This window comes from Ciconia boyciana, chromosome 2, assembly GCF_034638445.1.
Source record: "Ciconia boyciana chromosome 2, ASM3463844v1, whole genome shotgun sequence".
Taxonomy (NCBI): Eukaryota; Metazoa; Chordata; class Aves; order Ciconiiformes; family Ciconiidae; genus Ciconia; species Ciconia boyciana.
In genome coordinates this window covers 96156013-96167746 of record NC_132935.1, presented here as the reverse complement: position 1 = coordinate 96167746, position 11734 = coordinate 96156013, and positions in this window count along the sequence as shown.

Genomic DNA, 11734 nt, shown 5'->3' with positions numbered 1-11734 from the left:
AAGCAGAAGAAAGAAGCACTAATATTTTTGAACGGCAAGATTTGCAAACTGCTTCTGTTAATCTCCCTCAGGAAACCAGAAAGTTTGCAATACCTTGTCTCTCATATTTTCATTTTTAACCTAATCCTTACCTTTGTCTTCTCCGTTAGTCCGTCATGGTATTTGGGATCCTAGTCCCATGCAGAGCTCTAGAATGAGAGCGATCTTTGAGCTCCTTCTCAATTAAATCCTTCCTGGAAGATCAGGAAATCTGTCCAAAGTATTTCTTTGAAATAGGGACCAAGTCTCTCTTAAGACTTTTGCCAAAACATTATTTGAAGTGGATTTATTGCTTTTTAGAAATATTTATTCATGTAATGGTTAACAGCAACAACAGCAGTAGCAGTCATACTCGTAGTAGTAGTAGTAGTAGCAGCAGTAACAGCAGTAGCAGCAGTAGTAGTAGTAAAATAAATACACCTTGTCCATGCCTAAAGGTTAAAATGGGGGGTTTTTTGAGAAAATGGTAAAAACTGATTAGCTGAATAGTAACCAGGGAGATGGTAACAATGAAGGGGAAAATGAAATAAAAGCCACTTAAAACACATTTGTTATTTTAGCTTAGAGCAGGATCCAAATTCAGGTCTGAACTGATTGGAGTTGTCTGCTTACTTCAATTTGCCCACTGATCACCCACCAGTAATTGGAAATTGTCCCACTGTACATTAGGGACTCATTAAGATTTGATTTTGATCCAATAAAGCCCATATTGCTTGCACTTGCACTTTCTCCAGTTTGTGTTGTTGGAGACCTCAAGTCCCAGCACTTCCCTGGGGATTTCTGAGATCCCGTAACACTCTCTGTCTCTGCCATAAGGACTAGGGAAAATTCTGGCCCCTGAACCCAACGACAAAACTGATATTAGCACAGTGAAATCAGAACTTGAGTTGCACACTATATCTTTCAGATTATTATCTCTGTTACTTCCTCATTTCCCAGATTTATTGCACTTTCAAAGGACGCTGTGTTAATTAACTAATCAATGCATAGCATTTTCTTTTTAGCATAAAAAGCTTTTTTTTTTACTTAATCATTCACCATGTCAAGGAGCTAAAAAAGAATATGTTGAGGGGTTTGCCCTTGATTAAAACATAAAATGTGGCAATAAATATTTTTTATTGGTTATAATACCTTTACTTTATTAGGAAGATAACAGACTGCTGGTTAACTGATCATGAAATATTAATTAAAAAGAAAAATATATGATAGGGAGTTATTTCTGTTGTGTCTGCCTGTTTCTTATGTCTTTTTGTCTTCCTATAAAAATTTGAGCTTGTCTAGTTTGTTTCTTATTAACTACATGATATGATATTACCCAAGTCAGTGCAGAGAAGCGGCAGATTTTGAACTGATGTTAGCACTTCTTTTACTTGCTTGTCAGTGCTATTCCAGCATCCTCTCTCTGGTATATAGATTTGTTAAGCAGAATGAAAAAGAAAAAATAACTTTTAGCACTGATTTCAGAAAACATCTTTAAAGTATCTGATATAAAGTAGAAGATACTTCATATCTGATGTAAAGTATCTGAAACGTACACATGCATATGAGCTTAGTGTTGATAAGGATGAATTGAAGCATGTGTTAAAATACTGTACTGACTTGGGCAGGGACTTCACTTCAAAAATCAGTTACCAATATGTTGTAATTACTGTGATAAAAATCCATCTAAAACTTCATAGCAAGTTCTACATTTTGAGAAAGCCTTAGAGCTCTAAGAGGTTGATTGTGTATTAACAGCACATTATAATATTTAGAAAATAAACCAAATGCTTATTTTTCAGGTATGGTTTTACAGGGTCTTTATTTCTAACTCCACTAATGCTACATAATTGGGTATCTTATACACCTACTTTTCGTTTAATAAAAAAAATCTTATTACTGTAAAATTCCATTACTCTCATGCCTCCCTATGTAGTACAATGTTAAGTACACTACAATACTGAGTCCCAGATGGAATACAATGCTGTAATTCAATTGAGGGATCCTGCTAATGTCCCACACTGAAGAATATAGCTTAAGGGTTTGGGTATGGTAGCAAACCTCTCAGCCTGGAGACTGAATTACAACCTGACTATTCAATCTGGGCCTCCATGCAGTTCTTTGTAATGTACAGGACCCTGATTATTTGTAATACATCTGTAAAACAATTGTTACAGTAAAAAAGAGAAAGTAAGAGCACTGTAAATTAAAGTTTGCCCATAAGAATTATACTATTATAGGAGAGCTGGCGTTACAATGAGCATGGAATAGAAAGAGAAGGCTTGTGAAGTGTGCTAAAAATTGCATGAAGGTCTACTGAATAAGGGTTCAATCCTGCCATCCCCACTTCTATTGGAAAGGATCGCTCGTTAACTTCCCAAAGAAGATAAATTAAATGCTGTGGGTAAGTTTGGGTCTCAATTTAGTTGTGGAGAGAGTCATGAGTATTATAATTTCCTTGTTTTAGACGCCTAATATCACATGTTTGATCCTGAAGCCATCTGCCAAACTTCCAGCTGACTCTTGTAGCACCCAAAATTTCCAGTCCCATATTTTTCAGCAGTAAAGCTTACTCACCACCAACAGGTCTGTCTCCTGGCAAGACCAGAAGTGCTTCAGTCATGACAGAGCTGCACAGCTCACATTGAAACCCTTTCTGGATCTGCCAACAGCAAATTCCTCCCCATCACCTCTAAGGGCTCCAACAAGAGCAGGACAATGATCAAGCTTCACACAAAACCAAGCACATTCAGGAGATATACCACCCCAATTCTCTGCTTTTCTTGCGTAGTAGCTCTCCAGGCAGTGGGTTCAGCTGGAGATGTGAGTACAGTCCCATGTGTTCACGGGGTGACTTGTGCATAGCTCTGAGGGGAGTGCTCTGGTCATGAGGCTGCAGGAGGTCAGGCTCATGGGACACAAGGCTGCAGCTCCAAGAGTGATGGAGCCAATCTATCAGGTTGCTGCTGCCAGTGGAGGCAGATGTGGGCCCTTTTCTCCCCGCTCTGCCAGCCACGTGTTCCTGCCTCCTCTCGTACTGGTCCTGGCACAGATCTGATCATGTGACAAGCCAATCCAAGGAGCCAAACCAATCAAAAATTACCCATACAAAACCAAAGTAAAGAGTTTTTAGCTGGTTTGGTTCCTTGAAGCACTTCACAGAAATATCAAACAAGCAGTGGTACCAACTCAAGGGTGGCAGTGGGAATGTGCATCCGGGGCTATAGGAAGAGGTAATCAAAGAACTGATGTGGTCCAGTGTATGGTGTCATTGTGCTGCTGCTCCAGTTGCTTTTGTTGCTGCTGCTCTGGTTTTAGTGGAATATTTAAAGACCAGTGGAGCCAGGCAAAGAAAAAGTAAGCATAGCTCTCTCACTCAGCAATTACAGCACTCTGGTCAAGTTTTCTTTTAAATTGGAGAAATTTAAATTGGAAAAAAAAATGTGGGTAGTACTGTAGCACAGCATTTTAACAGCCCTGTGGCAGAGTTAGCCGAAACCTTCTTGGTCCCTCAGACGGTATTTGGCTGAACACAGGAGTTGGTTTTCAAACCATGCCAATCTGTTAACCTTTCAGTGCAGAATACACTCTTACTAGATCAATACATCAGAGTTATGCAGACCCAAAGGAAAATAAAAGTAATTGGTTAAATGAATGGCCTTCACTATCACAGAAGAGGGGAATGAGACCTGAAAGGAGGCTTGTTACGGCGCACCCCCTTGAGTCAAGGTGCACTGGAGGTGCTGGAGTGCTAGATCATTGGGGTGTCACGAAGTTGTGGATTACCAGGTACCTCTCTCATGTCCCCCTTGTTGTCAAGCAATCTGTACCTTCATAGAATTACCAATAAAACATTCGTAGGAGCAGATTAGGTTTTAAAATCTACCTAATGTAGCATGAAATTTAGAGTGTATGCTCCAGCGATCAGAGCTGCAGTGTTGACCCATTATGCTCTGCAGTCATATTCTTCCATTTTCACCCTTTGAAGCCACAAGGGGAGGGGGAACAAATAACACACACACTTACAACCATTTTCTCTTGTGTTTTTTTAAAGTAGGGCTGTAGCTCGTGCTGCCTGTGAGGGTTTGCTTAGAGCTTTGCTTAACTTTGCTTAAAGGACTTAAAATTCATTGCTAGGATACCTGATGGCTGTTTGTTGTGCCTTTTAAAAAAGCAGCCTTGGGTTTTCAGACTCATGGAAAGGAAGCACCTTCTTAATTCTTCAGGCACTGGGGCTCTGCAAAATTGGCCCGTCATCCTATGTGAGTTAAGAACGATCTAAGCCTTATTCTTTAGCACACAGTGAAATGTACTTCATTGTAAGTCAGGGAGGCAGAAGACAGTGTGGTAGCTATAGCTTGTGTTACAAGTCAGAAAGCTGCAGCCATATTAAAAAGGTATATGTAAGATATTCTGCCCTGCTTTAGCAATTATGCTGTATTATTAAATGTGAAATATTTTTTACACATTCATCCTCTTCTCTGGATTGATGAGAAACAAATAACGCATACTCAGTAGTCAAAAAAGTTCAACAAGACTGTTTACATATGTGAACTCTGTTTTTAATCTCTGATTGGATATGCCTAGTGATCCTAGCAGCTACCATAACTTTGCATTTCTGGACCTAGACTGAATTGTTATTCCAAGGAGACCTGCAGCAGGTCTTAGCTGCAGTAATATTTATTAGGTGGACAGGAGCAGAGATCAATTTATGCCAATATTACAAAATAACTAGATGGTTATATGCATGATCCTACTTGCAAAATCTGAAGCTACATCTTAATCTGACTCACTGAGACCTGGATCCTGTAACATGATAAAATCCCATTTGGATTGAACTGTGGCAAAATAAGATTCCTGATTTTCATTCTGCCAGAGTTTGCTGAAGAGTTTTTAAAGAGTTCTGTCCTACTGTGTCAAGCCATGTTGCATCTCCCTGGAAGTACCCGCGGTGTGCAAACTGAGCACTGATTTCCCTATAGCACTTGTAGAAATTGAATTGCCATCATGATTTTGATGAGAAAAGACCAAAGATATGCAAGTGTGACTGAAGAAATTTCACTTTCACAATGAAATAAAGACTTCTGAAGGAGGGAGTGAACTTCGGTCTTTGTCTGGCAGACTAGTATTTTCCTATTTTTGGTTATATATTCTAAAGAAAATATAAACCTTCTGTTCCTCTGTACTTTTTGCAAGAACTCGGGCTCTAAACATGCATCTTGAAAAACTCTTATTCCCACTCAGAGACACCTTGAAAAATCAAGTATGTTCCTTTCATGTGACTGTTCAGCACAGCAACTTGTGCTATTTGAGACTTACTGCCATGTATTGAAGCCTTCAACAAAAGACCAAATAGTTCTAATTTCAAAAAGTGCTCAGAAGTGACTGCACCCTGCACATGTATTTCTGTTACATGTTTTTATTCCTCATCACAGAAATTGTAGACAATGTTGCAAAAGAAGAGGATTACCAGTATTTAACTGTTCATATCACATAGTCTGATGAAAAGAAGAAATGCCCCTGTTAACCTTTCCAGGGGATTTTAAAAAACCCAGAACTATGCACATACACATTTCAGCTGCTGCTGAGTGATTACATTTCCTACATTTGGTAGCCGTCTCTCAGCATGAAACTATTTTCTGTCATATCTTCAGCTGTGAGAGTACCATCAGAGGACAGTGTTCTCATTTCCCAGATTCCACTGCCATCACTGAAACAGCTCCGGGGGTATAGAGCTGTAACCGCCATCAGAATCTGGCCTTGTCCACTGAAGTGGGGACAGCACTCAAATATACATGCATGATAGTACCTGGTCACAGACTTTGTGATAATGCGATGGGAAGAGTTAGAGGAACTGTAGTACTTCCATTTGAACCCCCTGCTATGACGCGTACACTCTGGATCGCGGGATGCTGAAATGACCACACAGCTGGGCAGCCCTTCTTTTCACACCATAGTGGCTGTGAGGCACTAATGGTCCTGACAGCCCTTGCAGTGTCTAATGTTTTTCTTTATACCCCCTCAAGTCATTAAAAGGACAATCTTGGCTATCAGTTCAAAGAAAAGATTTCCAGCCCTTCTGGTTCAGAAACCAGAAGGAAAAAAGTAAACCCGAAAGGGGTTTTAAATCTCATGATTTTTAAGACAATCGGATGATTTTGTGGAGCCTGGTTCATGATTCTTCAGTGCTTGGGTGTGTGTTTTCTTATTAAACACTGTCAGTAAAATTACACAATAGAAGCTGGTTGCATCCCTGTTGGGAAACTGCAATTTTCCCCCGTGTAACAAGCTCAGGGCTCTGTGGGGCTTGGTATATAAGCCAAAAGATTTCTGCATTACAGCATCAGGTTATCATAACCTATCTCCCCCTCCTTCTTACCCCCAGAACTCATCTATATGCTAATTTAATGTGACTAATGCCGCCCCACAATATAATGGCTCCAATGTTTTCAGGGGAGGAAAGAAAGTGGAAAGAAGCTGATGCTCCTGTTTGATTAGTGCAGTGTCTTCTGACAAAAATCCCAGATTTTCTGATGATAAGTTCTGATTGCATTAGCACGCTGACTACATCTGGTTCAGCATTTGACCAAGCTTGCAGTTAGGTTTGAGTTTACATTCCCATGACTTCAGTACCAGTGAGTTAAGCAAATGTAAAATACATTTTTCTCACCTTGCTTTTGTGGAAATTACTCAAGATCAACCGTTTGTTTAAAGGGAAAGACACCAGTGTCACTCTTATTGTCAGGGGCTAACAAGTACCATATCCGCATCTGACAGAGCTCCCCACTGAGTTACAAGATACCTGAACTAGCTGGGATTTGGCTCCTGGGCCTTTCTGGTTCAGTCATACAGCCTGGGGAGCTTTTGGGTTCTTCACAAACATGTGCATTGATAGTCCCTCTGCCCCTTTCCCCCTTCCTCCCTCACACTCATGGTAACGCTATTAAGATATCAAATGCAGCAATTACAACAAGAAAACCCTAATTAGGCAGCAGCAGCTTCTGTAATAAAGGAATCAAAGAAATCTGAAGAAAGAGCTAAGAGGAAAGACAACAGAGGCTTTCAAATCACAGACTTGTTGTTCTTAAAGGACTACTCAATGCCGATAGTCCTCCATGAATTTCACTTCACCAGCTTTCTCTGTACTTTTCTAGGACAAAAGAAGTAATACCAACATAGAGTCCTGTGGCCATAATCAAATAATAATTGGCCTCGGAGATCACTTATGACAATCAGGGAAGTAATAAGGTTTCTGAATAATTATGAATAATTAGGCACATTTATGAATAATTACACTGTTAATAACTATCTAACACATCCAGTTTTTAAACTGTAATTCAGTCATTACTGATTGGTTAGCCATCATCTTCACTGCTGTTTCCCTACTCATTAACGTCGCGATTCAGCCAGGAGCCCTGCAAGGCTGCATTTATTCTTTTGGCATGTCAGTAAAGAGATTTTATTGCTATAGCTTCTGAATCCCAAGAAAGGGGAAAACCTGTTTCACAAAGAACAGGTTTCACTGATCATAGGGGAGGGACATTTATGGAAAGAAAATGACCTGGCACTTTCTAAATGTGGTATTAAGACAGTGCAAAGACACTATGACAATGAGGAGTGCAGAAAACAGGACTACTGTGCTGTGTCTGGAGCTTCTGACTGTTTAACTTCCTGTGCTTGGACTGTGAAGTTTTTGAGGTTGTGGACCATCTCGTATGAAATGGACTGAGCAGAGCTAACTCAAGATGCCCCCAGCAGCACAGGTAGAAATAAACATTGTTCAAGAAAGAGAGGCCTGGGACATATAATTTCTGCCCTGGGAAGGAAAGGGCCACGGAGCTAGGCAGACACACTGCTGCCGCCCCAGCCAGGACCTCAAGCACAGAGGAAGCCTTGCATGCTGCTATGGGGAGAGACCATATGTTCCTTCCCTCCAGCAATGTAGCAGCCACCACTGCCATTAGCACTTATCTATCTCTGTGGTCTGCCTGCAATCCCAGAGCTCAGCCAGAGGCAAAGACAGCAGGATTGCCAGGGCTCTAGCTTTGCCCAGTAAGCAGCATTGCCAGGGGAAACTGCTGCTCCTGACTTTCTCCCATCCTCAGCAAACACCCGTTTTGCCTATGTCTAAAGATGTCGCTGGTTATGTAAATTAGGTGCCTAAATGGATGCCAGAGTTGCTGGGAAAGCCAATAATAAAAGGTAATACTATGTTTACCATCCAGAACACCTCTGTTTCCAGGGACATTGCATCAATTTTACACCGATAGGAAAGAGTGAGGCCCATCACTCAGAGAAAGTAGATGGACCATCCTAGCTTTTAAACAAGGAATACTTTCTGAGCTGTTATTGCTCCTCTGCCTCTTATTTATACAGCACATTTCACCCTGAAGAGCTGGGTCTGACATGGAGAAAATGTGACTCATGGTCTTGAACAATTTAAATACATTGAGCCACATGCTACCTACTTTTGGAAAACCATTCAGGACAGTAAAAGATACAGATCAGATGCCATGAACTGTTAGTCCCAGTTGGAAAATAAAGTAATGCTGCAGGATGGAGATTTGACAGTTCAAGACATTTTACATCAGATTAAAAAAAATACCAAAAACAACCTTTGTAAATTTGTTTTGAATATTTCTAGGGCATGAGTAGCATTCTGAGTGGTTTTTGATGAAATGTCTTTATTTTTGTAGTGCTTATGAGTCCTGACATACAGGATAGCAAATTACGTGGTGGACCTTAAAACAAGTGCTTAAATCACTCCAAGTATTGCTCTGAAGAAGAGTATTAACAAAAAATAAATGCCATAGATGAGTACTCTACCTGTATGTTTCTTTACATGTTTATCCATTCCCCTGGAAAGAATGCTGATTCATTTTCCCTTTGGAGGAGTTTACTTTCTGCATTTTCTCCATAGCTTTATAAATCATTTCTGTGCTACAGTGCACTATTTTTATATTTCAGAGTAGAAAAAAAGAAGAAAAAAAAATTTTTTAACAAAACCATCACTTGCTAAGGTTGTGGCTCAAACCCTCTTTCAACTGCAAGGATCGAAGCAGCCTTGATAACCTACGTTATCTCTTTCATAATCATCTTCAAGTGTAGTCTTTCTAATAATCTCCTCCTGAAGGCTCAGAAAGAAGAAAATAGACCAAACGACTTAGCAGGAAAAATGAGTGATTGAATGTTGAATGTTTGTTAAGCTGGAAGTCACCATTTCTAAAAAGCAGAAAAAGTTCCCAACATATAATTCTGAGAAGGCAGCCATGGAAGACTGGCTCTCCTACTTTGGTTCTGACATACTAAGAAATGGCATGAAAAATGGCTAAGAAAAACGGCACACTTCTCACCTTCAGGAGGGCAGAAATGGCAAATCTCTACCAAAGATCTAGGAAAGTCCATTATTTTCTTTTCATAAAATGTCTCATTAAACTGTGGAATTCATGACCATCAGATGTTGTGGACACTAACAGGTTAGATGGATTCAAAAAAGACTGGGGAAGTCCATGTGGGAAAGGTCCATTAGTGGACCAGATGTGACCTCTAGATCACATACTTTAAACTGGAGGAGATTACAAGTATCCCAGGTTATACTTTTTTATCCCAGGCTTATACTTTTCCCTAAAAGAGCAAATCAAGAAAATTTAGTTTGCTGTAGAGGCACAGATTTTAGCCATTATTCCAGTACTGGTAGTTCATCTTCCCTTTCTTTCCCTATAGCTGTGGACAAACAAAGAGCTTGGGAATTCCCTGCTAAAACATCTGCCTCTATCAGCTGGCACAGTAGATGCATTCAAGGCCAGAATCTCCTATGTTTTAATCAGAGACAACCATTGTTACCGCATTTTCTGTGGCGACCACATTCACCCCCTCTGTAATGTGTTTCCCTGATTATGTCAGCCCCATCCTCTGAGTGCACAGCAAACAAAGTTCTTCATATTTAGGGAAAGGGAGAAGGATGCACTGAAAGAAAAATAAAGCTTTTTCTGGGGCTATTTATTTATTTATTGGTGTGCTTTGAAGTGTCAGGTAGCATTCAGAAACCTGTGAGTTTTCTTTCTGGTATTTGTCACTACCGATTGAATTTTGAGTGTGGCAAATATTAATGCTTGAGTAAATCATCAAAGCCCAGCATGGACAGACTGGGAAAAATAAGAAGTAGATGAATGGTTGTTCATTTCCATCTCATATTGTTCGATTCTGTTTCAAGAGGATTGCTTTCTACTGTGTGTTGGTTTTGTAGTCTACACGAGACTTTTCTTTTTTAATTTGTCCCGACTCTGGGCTATCATTTTATTGAGCTCATTTTTCTAGAGTCCTAACTAGGGCAAGACACAGCGTTATGTCTAATATTTGACTGAATGCTGCACCAGCCTGCTCCTTCCCAAACCTAGCACACAGCAGCAACCATCATTTCACCAAGCTCTGAAGCACCCCTAAAAACATTTGTTTTCCTGAGCGTGAACATCTATAGGATCTGTCTCCCCAGCATTAGACTCCGCAAGGCTTTTTGTATATTCCTGTTTTCAAGTCAGAAGAGAAACACCATGTTGCAGTTGGTGTCTGTACTGGGGAGGCAGAGAAATGTGAAAGACCAATCTTCTTTCTCTCAAAGTGAAAAAGTCACCTTGCACAAAGCCACCTGGGGCTGCCCCAGACCCCGCACCCTCCTCGCCTCTCCCCAGTTGTGTATGACACTGTGCCCCAGGCCACGCTAACTTCCCCCTGCCCCCACCCCAGCCCACCCTTTCATCTTCAATTTGTTCATCCCCACTCCGCGGATGTCATCGAAAGCAAGGGCCAATTAGCTGAATGTAGTCAGGGCACAGTGATTTGGATCCTGTTTTTTGAAAAATAGATCCAAAAGAGTACATTCAAAGTGGTTCCTGACTGCAAACATCAGTGGTGGTGAAATGCTGGCAACCTGGGGCAATGAGATGCAGAGCAGCAAGAGGGGAGAAACCAGGTCCTCAGACTAGTGATGGGGGACATAGTTTTGAGACCACAATGGCTTCCAGTGGGTTCTTTGGCTTCCATTAAACATCATTAATGTTTTCAAAGGAGCATGAAATACACACTCATGTTTCCTCTGCTCCCCCTCCCCCATCCCTGTCCCTCCTGCAACACAAAGGGGACCTTCTTTTGTTATATTTGGATAATTATTCTGCTGCCTTCCCTCCTGCTACCCGCTAAACTTCCATGATTGATGAAGGGAACACATTGAGAATTTGAGATGAAAAAGTGAAGACAGAGCAAGGCTGGGCAAATGAGCCAGTGGGTTGAAGCACTTGGGACATTAGAGGGTGTCAGGGATGGCAAATGACTTCATTGAAGTAATGATGATAAACATTTTATCCCTGTGCATATATGTGCATTATACCTAACGATCTCAAGCATAAGTAAGTGAAGAAAGGCACTAAATAAATCATATGAACAGGCCCTAAATGGGAATCCCTAAGGAATGGGATCTGAATTGTAAATGCACGCCTGAATTTCACACATCAAATTACAATAAGGAGATTGATATTTTAAACAGCTCTGTATTTAAAGGGTACTGTATCTAGTCCTGAGGATTTTTCTCTTGCTTAGATTTTTTTTCCAGTTACACCATCTGTATATATACACACACACACACATATATGTGTGTGCGTGTATGTAAATTCATTAAATGAGGTACTTTGCATATCAGTGGGCTACTCTGGGTTCCATTAGC